This window comes from Nicotiana tabacum, chromosome 24 (assembly GCF_000715075.1).
Source record: "Nicotiana tabacum cultivar K326 chromosome 24, ASM71507v2, whole genome shotgun sequence".
Taxonomy (NCBI): domain Eukaryota; kingdom Viridiplantae; phylum Streptophyta; class Magnoliopsida; order Solanales; family Solanaceae; genus Nicotiana; species Nicotiana tabacum.
The window spans coordinates 68,640,111-68,646,917 of record NC_134103.1 but is presented as its reverse complement, the minus strand read 5'-3'; the positions used below and the strand labels follow the sequence as shown (position 1 = coordinate 68,646,917).

The window sequence follows — 6,807 nt, the reverse complement described above, 5'->3', positions numbered from 1 at the left end:
TTTTAACTTTAAAGTCATGGTCAACACCATCTTAAGCTCTTAGGAACTCATTTATACATAATCCAATCCATTGGAACTGAATGTCTCCATGCTAACCAAGTCACATGGACTGTCAAACCTAAAAGTCCTACCACAATAGTTCCTGTATTACACTATTATACCAAAGAAACATATCATTTCTATTACCATGCCGGTCCAAGCCACTACTATACTCACCCAAATTCTTTAGATTACTCTTGACCCACTTTTAAAGCATCACTTTTCTTTTCTAATATACTATGGTCTTTAACCAAAACTTACACCAAGTGATTTCGATATGGAACTATGCCATCCTCATATTCGTTAGCCTTTATTTCCCTTCATGCACACAAAATTACCTCAAACCAAGATGATTGTTCTATAGAGCCCTCCAATGAATTGGAAATTGTTCTTTTCATCTCTCTAATGCTACATTGTAGAATCAACAATGATATTGAAGTACTCAAAGTCCTCATCATAGTCCAATACAAATCTCAAATTCTTAACCAAATAAAGTATCTGGTAAATCCTTAATTATCACATTGGAACTTTAACCCACTAGAACCATATCTCGGGAGTCACCCACTTTGCTCTAGTCCCCGATGCATAACCAAACATGGTGAACAACTTGTGCTCTGTTAGCACATGATTTCTCTAAATGGAGCAACCTCTTCCTTAAGCAACTGAGTGAATCCTTTCTCCTTGCACATTATATCTACAAAGAATATCAAATCTAAGTTATTCAACAATCTCCATGTATCAATAAAGTGTAGTACATTACATCCGGCAAATTCCTTGGCCAATTCATTCTTGATGTCACCCTTCTCAAGTCATAACTAATGCATAAGCATACCTTAGTCCATAAAGTACAACAACACATGTCTATATGATCCAATCATAGACGGTAAGCTCCCACACTTGGCTCAAATCCATAATCACATCATCCGAGAACCTAGACTAAGTTTTTCTCCTTAACTTCCATGACCTTTCACTATTACTCAACTAAATTACTCATAAGCCCATGTAGTACTAATCATAACAAGATCCAAATTATGTGCCAAATGCATACTTATACTTATGACAGACATGGCATCTTCCTTATGCGATCTAAACTCTCACCATAGCAGTTTACTGGATAGAAAGGAAACTATTCATAGGAACCCCTTAAGGGATCACAAAACCTCAAACCTTCTCACAGGGGATGTTCGTCCTCAATTAAACATCTTTCTATGAACTTACCATGGTTACAACCTCTATGTATGATGGTAGGCTATAATCACGTATTTTAGCCAATTAATGCACTCTAATTCACTACACTTTAATTGTGTTTGAGCTTTAATTACTAGTGTTTTGTACTTATTGTGTGTTTTATGTCTTGTAGGAGTGATTTCGAGTTATGTAGATGTTGTGGAACTAATTCGAGCTATTTGGAGCTTTGAAGTTTGAGTAAAATACCAAAGGATTAATCCGGGATCGTGTTCGGGGGTTGAGGATCACTTATAGACGTCAAAAATCAAGGAAGAAGAAACAACTGAAGAAATGCACTAGTGCGACGCACTGGGCGACTCATAGTGCGACACACTAGGGTAAATTTATGTCAGAAGATTGACAAAGTTCAGAGGATGGGTTTCTGAGGTCTGACAGAAAAATACACTAATGCTAGGCATAGTGCATGGCATAGTGCGTATCATCAGTACAAAATTCTGTCAAACAAGCTAAGTTTAGAGAGTTTACGACCAAGACAAAGCACTAATGCTACGCACTGGGTGAAGCACAGTGCGATGCATAAAAATCAATAAGTTTGCAAATATTTCTATTTCGGCTAGGAAAGGGAGATTTCATCTAGGCCCGATCCTACTTGGTATAAATACATGGAAAACCGTTATTTTCTGGACTTTTGACATACTTTAGACCTAAGGAAGCTAAGGAGGAGTTGGAGGAGCAAAAGCATAAGGATTTCATCATTCCTTCCTCACTCAAGATCCGAGTTTGGTTTGAATTTATGTTTTCCTATACTTTTATTATATTTGTGATGAATTACTCCATATCTATGGAGTAGTTCTCTTTAGGGTTTGATGGATTTGGTGTATTGACGATTGTTTGTGGATTATAACTCTAGTTTTATATATTGAAGTATTTTTGGATAATTTAATTTTTGCATCTATATTCACTAGTTCATGTAATCGAGAGAGGCATAACTTGTGATATCTTTGCATTATATTGTTGGTTGAGTTCATTAATTCTTCTAAGTAATCAAAAGAGGCTAGTTGAATCATTGATTAAACCTAGTTAGGAGACTAATAGAAACAGGTTTTCCTAAAGACCAATCCACTACGCATTCTTATATATCTTCACGTGCTTAAATTGGTTCATCTCGTGAGGTTAAGACTTAATCGAGAGAGGAGTTTTTGATGAACGTTTGAACTTATAATTGAGTGAATTCGAGAGACTCACTTAAACATTAGAAGTGAATTATCTAGAGTTAGATCCCAAACAATTATCTAGCACCTATCCCATCAAAACCCTATCTTCTCTCATTGATAACCTTCTTTGTTTGTTCCTTGTTGCGATTGTCATTAGTCAATAGCTTTAGACTCTTAGTTAATATTAGTTATTAATCATATAAATCTCAATTGTTGATTCTCCCGGACAGCAACTAAGTTAGAAACTACGAGAATACTGTTTAAATCTAATTCATGTGGATACGATATTATACTATACTATATTTGATTAGCGAGCATAATTTAGGTGTGTGTTTCGAGCTCGTCAAATTTTGGCGCCGTTGTCGGGGATTGACAATCAACAATGTTTGAAATAGTTTGTAGTGCTAATTCAGGAATTATTCTTTTTATTTTATTTTATTTTTCTATTTTTATGTTTAGTATTGTTGACTGTGCGCAGGTTACAAGTTTAGATTGGTGCATGAATCGAGCCTCTACGAAGGAAGCGCTACCAAACGAGCCAGAAATTGAAAAACAACTGCGACAGCTGAGGAAGGAAAGAAATCTCACCGAGACGTTAGAAAAGGTTGGGCAATCCTCAACCAAAGAAGATATGGCTGGAAACGGTGGGGATAATATAGATTTGGATGCGAGAGAAGCAGCCTAACAACGACAAAAAGCTGCACGGGATGCTGAGGAAGCAGCTATTAGAGATGCACAGATTATCTATGAAGAAGAGAGGGGTTGGAGAATTGATCAAAATCAACCCTTGGCTGCAGATCAGTTTGGAAATATATCTCCCATTCCTGGGAGACCACTTGGCGATTATGCTAGACCGGTTTATAATCAGGGACTATCGAGTGTTAGACCACCTCCCATTGCAGCTAACAACTTTGAATTGAAGCAAGGGTTGCTTCAAACCATTCAGAATTGCTGTGTCATCAGAGGGAAGCAAAATGAAGATCCAAACACACAACTAATGGACTTCGAGGAGATTATGAACATCTTTCAATACAATGGGGTGTCACAAGATGTAGTGTACTTAAGCACATTTCCCTTTGAAGACCAGAAAATTCTTTGATAAATATTTATCCTCAGATAAAACGGGAAAGTTTAGAAGAAAAATCCAAAACTTCTTCCAGAAAGATACGGAAACTGTTTTTGAAGCATGGGAGAGGTTTAAGGAGATTGTTTGAAAGTGTCAACATAGCGGAATTGAACTCTGGATGCAACTCCAGGACTTTTGGGATGGGTTGACACCGGCCTCACATAGAACATTAAGCAATGTAGCTGGAGGCCCATTGATGAAGAAGACTCCAGAGGAGATAGTCACAATTCTTGACGAGTTATCTGAAGATGCAAATCACTGGCCCTCTGAGAGTGCTAAAAGAAGAAGATCAACTGGTGTTCACCAGGTTGATGCTAACACATCTGTGCAGGTACAACTTGATGCTATGGCCAAAGCGATAAGGAAGATGACCTTATCCTCAATACAAAATGAGCCTCATGCAGCATGTGATATATGTGGACGAGGACACCCTACTCATGAGTGTCAAGCCTTAACCGAGGAAATAAATGCTGTGGGAAATTACAATTTCAATGCAATGGGTCAGAGGCACCCCGGTTTTTCATGGAGTTCACCTGGAGGTACTACCAATGCTTGGCAGCAAAATAACTCTAGACCACAGGGACAAGGAGCTCTAGCATACTAAAATTAGCAGAGGCAGCAATTTCAGCCTCAACAACCCATTCAGCCTGGTCTAGGGGATCTAATGAAGGCTTTCATTATCAAGACAGATGAGAGGCTGGACGCTCATGGAGCAGCTATCAAAGAATTGGGCACTTATTTGCAAAACCTAGAGAGACAAGTGGAACATATTGCAACAATATTATCTGAGAGGGTTCCAGGCACTCTCCCCGCTGATACAGAAAAGAATCCCGAAGAAACGGTGAATTCTGTGACCTTGAGAAGTGGGCAAGTGTTGAAAGATCTCACCCCGATGATAGATGATGTGATACTTAAAAAAGAAAGTGGAAAGCAGCTGAAAAATGATGTTGATAAAAAGAAGAAAGGCCCGATGAAACTGAGAAAAAGAAGAAGGAAGAAAAAGCAAAAAGGGAGGAACCTGATGAGAGCGAGCATATGCCTGCTCGACCTTTCCCCCAAAAACTATATAGAGAAAAGCTGGACAAGCGATTTGAGAGATTTATGGATGTGCTTAAATAGGTTCATGTAAACTTACCATTTACAGAAGTGCTCTCACAAATGCCTGCTTACGCTAAATTCTTGAAGGATATACTTACAAAGAAGAGGAAAATCGAGGAGACCTAAGTGGTCAAGCTCACAGAGCATTGCAGTGCGATTTTACAAAATAAACTCCCACAAAAGTGTAGAGATCCAGGGATTTTTACTATACCTTGCTCTGTAGGAACTATTCATTTTGATAAATCATTATGTGATTCTGGTGCCTCAATTAGTTTAATGCCTCTATCTATTTATAGGAAACTAGAGAAGGAGATCAGAGAGATAAGGTCTGCACCAATATCTTTGCAGCTGGCAGACCAAATGACTTTAATACCCAAGGGGATAGTGGAAGATGTGTTAGTTCGAGTGGATAAGTTTATATTTCCTTTAGACTTTATAGTGGTGAATATGGAGGAGAACAAGGAGGTTCCCCTAATCCTAGGAAGACCATTCTTAGCGACGGTTAGAGCTATATTAGATATACATGAGAGGAAACGCATGCTTAGAGTGGGTGAGGAGACTGTGACTTTTGAGATGAATGTAGTGAAGGGGACACAAAAGGAGAGACCAGCTGCTAGTGTTGAGTGGAAAGTGAAGGGCTCAAAAGAGAAGGCCGAACTGAGTGAGAAAGATAAGTGTGGGATGTACCCCAAGAAGGCTGAGAAAGAGCTGTCTACATGGATGTGCGCATTAGTTCGAAGGCGATTAATGGAGCCCGACTTCGACTCAAACCTCGACTAGATGTTCAGGGAAGTTTCCTTTACCTTATGCTTTTTAATTGTGTGTCATGGGGATATGCCACAACTTAAAGTATGGGGTGGAGGATATGTTGTATGTATGTATGTATATTAGTATGTATATTAGTTTTAGTTTTTTTGTTTTGTTTTGGTTAGTTTTAGTAGAGATAGAAACATAATTTTTTAAAATAAACTATAAAAATTTAAAAATTTTCGATTTTCCCGACGATGGATATCATTCGACGGGTTTCTTGAGGGATTAAAGTCGAAGGAAAAAATACCAAAAGATTTTATTTTGTAGGTAGTGTATTAATTCCACATTGGTTTTTCTTTGTGCCGCGGTTCTTTTCCAAGGGTTTTGTTTGAACTGGGTGTAGTTAGTTTTTATTTTTGTTAGGAGTATGAAACCTTGTGCTATGGTTTGAATGGAAGGCAATATCTCTTGACTTTATTTTCCTTGAGAGTAGTAAGTACTTTAGTTGTGACGCTTAGGCTCAAATTTTGGACTCTTGCATAAGTACCTTAAATTGTATGATCGTAACTTTGCTAAACTGCTTTGGCTAGAGTGTCTTGATAGTCCAGTCCTGAGTGAGTTATGTGCCATGTGTTTGCGAGGTTTTTTGTTATTCTGTGCATTTTATTTGATGTCTAGAACTTGCCCCGTGTGTTTGCAAAGCGAAATAGTAATTTACTTAGTCTTGGAAGTGATATAGGCATTTCTTTGTTGAGCCAGTTATATGCTTTTCTCGCCTAATTGTTATGTATCGTAGTTAACCCCTTTGAGCCTGTAATCCTATTTCTTTGGCAACCACATTACAAGCCTTACCCATTTGTTTGAATTGAACATCGAGCACTTGAATTTGTAAAAGTTAAAGTGTGGGGTGGTTGGTTTGGATTTTGAGTGGAACTAATGAAATAAGGAGAAAGGTGCACTGTATTGATAAAGTAAGATCCACTTGAATTGAATTGAAAAAAATAAAATAAAAAAATGTTGTATTGTTGTGCAAACTATTCCATGATAGTGGTAAATCTTGATGTATTTATGCCTAAAGAAGTAGGGAGTTGATGTATATTGGTGTGGCGGTGGAGTTATGGTTTGACATAAGTGTGGGATTTTGAAAGGTTAGTGTATGTATTAAAGTTCTTAGGGAGGTGTAGTCACTCTTATATCTAAATGTATCCTACCCGTCCCGCAACCTACATTATAACCAAATTAAGTCCTACTTGAACCTTGACTCAATGGGCTCAATTAGTAGAGTAGTATACTATGGGCTAGCCTATGGTACGTCTTTTGTGGCATATGAATGTTGTTTCTAAGAGTGAGTGAATTGTTTCTATCTTGAGTTCCTGACTGTTCTTAAATTTT

The 6,807-nt window shown here is 37.9% G+C and overlaps 1 non-coding gene across 1 annotated transcript; it reads right to left on the bottom strand.

Moving 5' to 3' along the window:
* Positions 1-3,568: 3,568 nt before the first annotated feature.
* Positions 3,569-3,675, bottom strand: LOC142178657 (small nucleolar RNA R71). The gene has a single exon (XR_012706927.1). It is a non-coding gene; the product is annotated as a small nucleolar RNA R71 (small nucleolar RNA).
* Between the last annotated feature and the right edge of the window lie 3,132 nt (positions 3,676-6,807).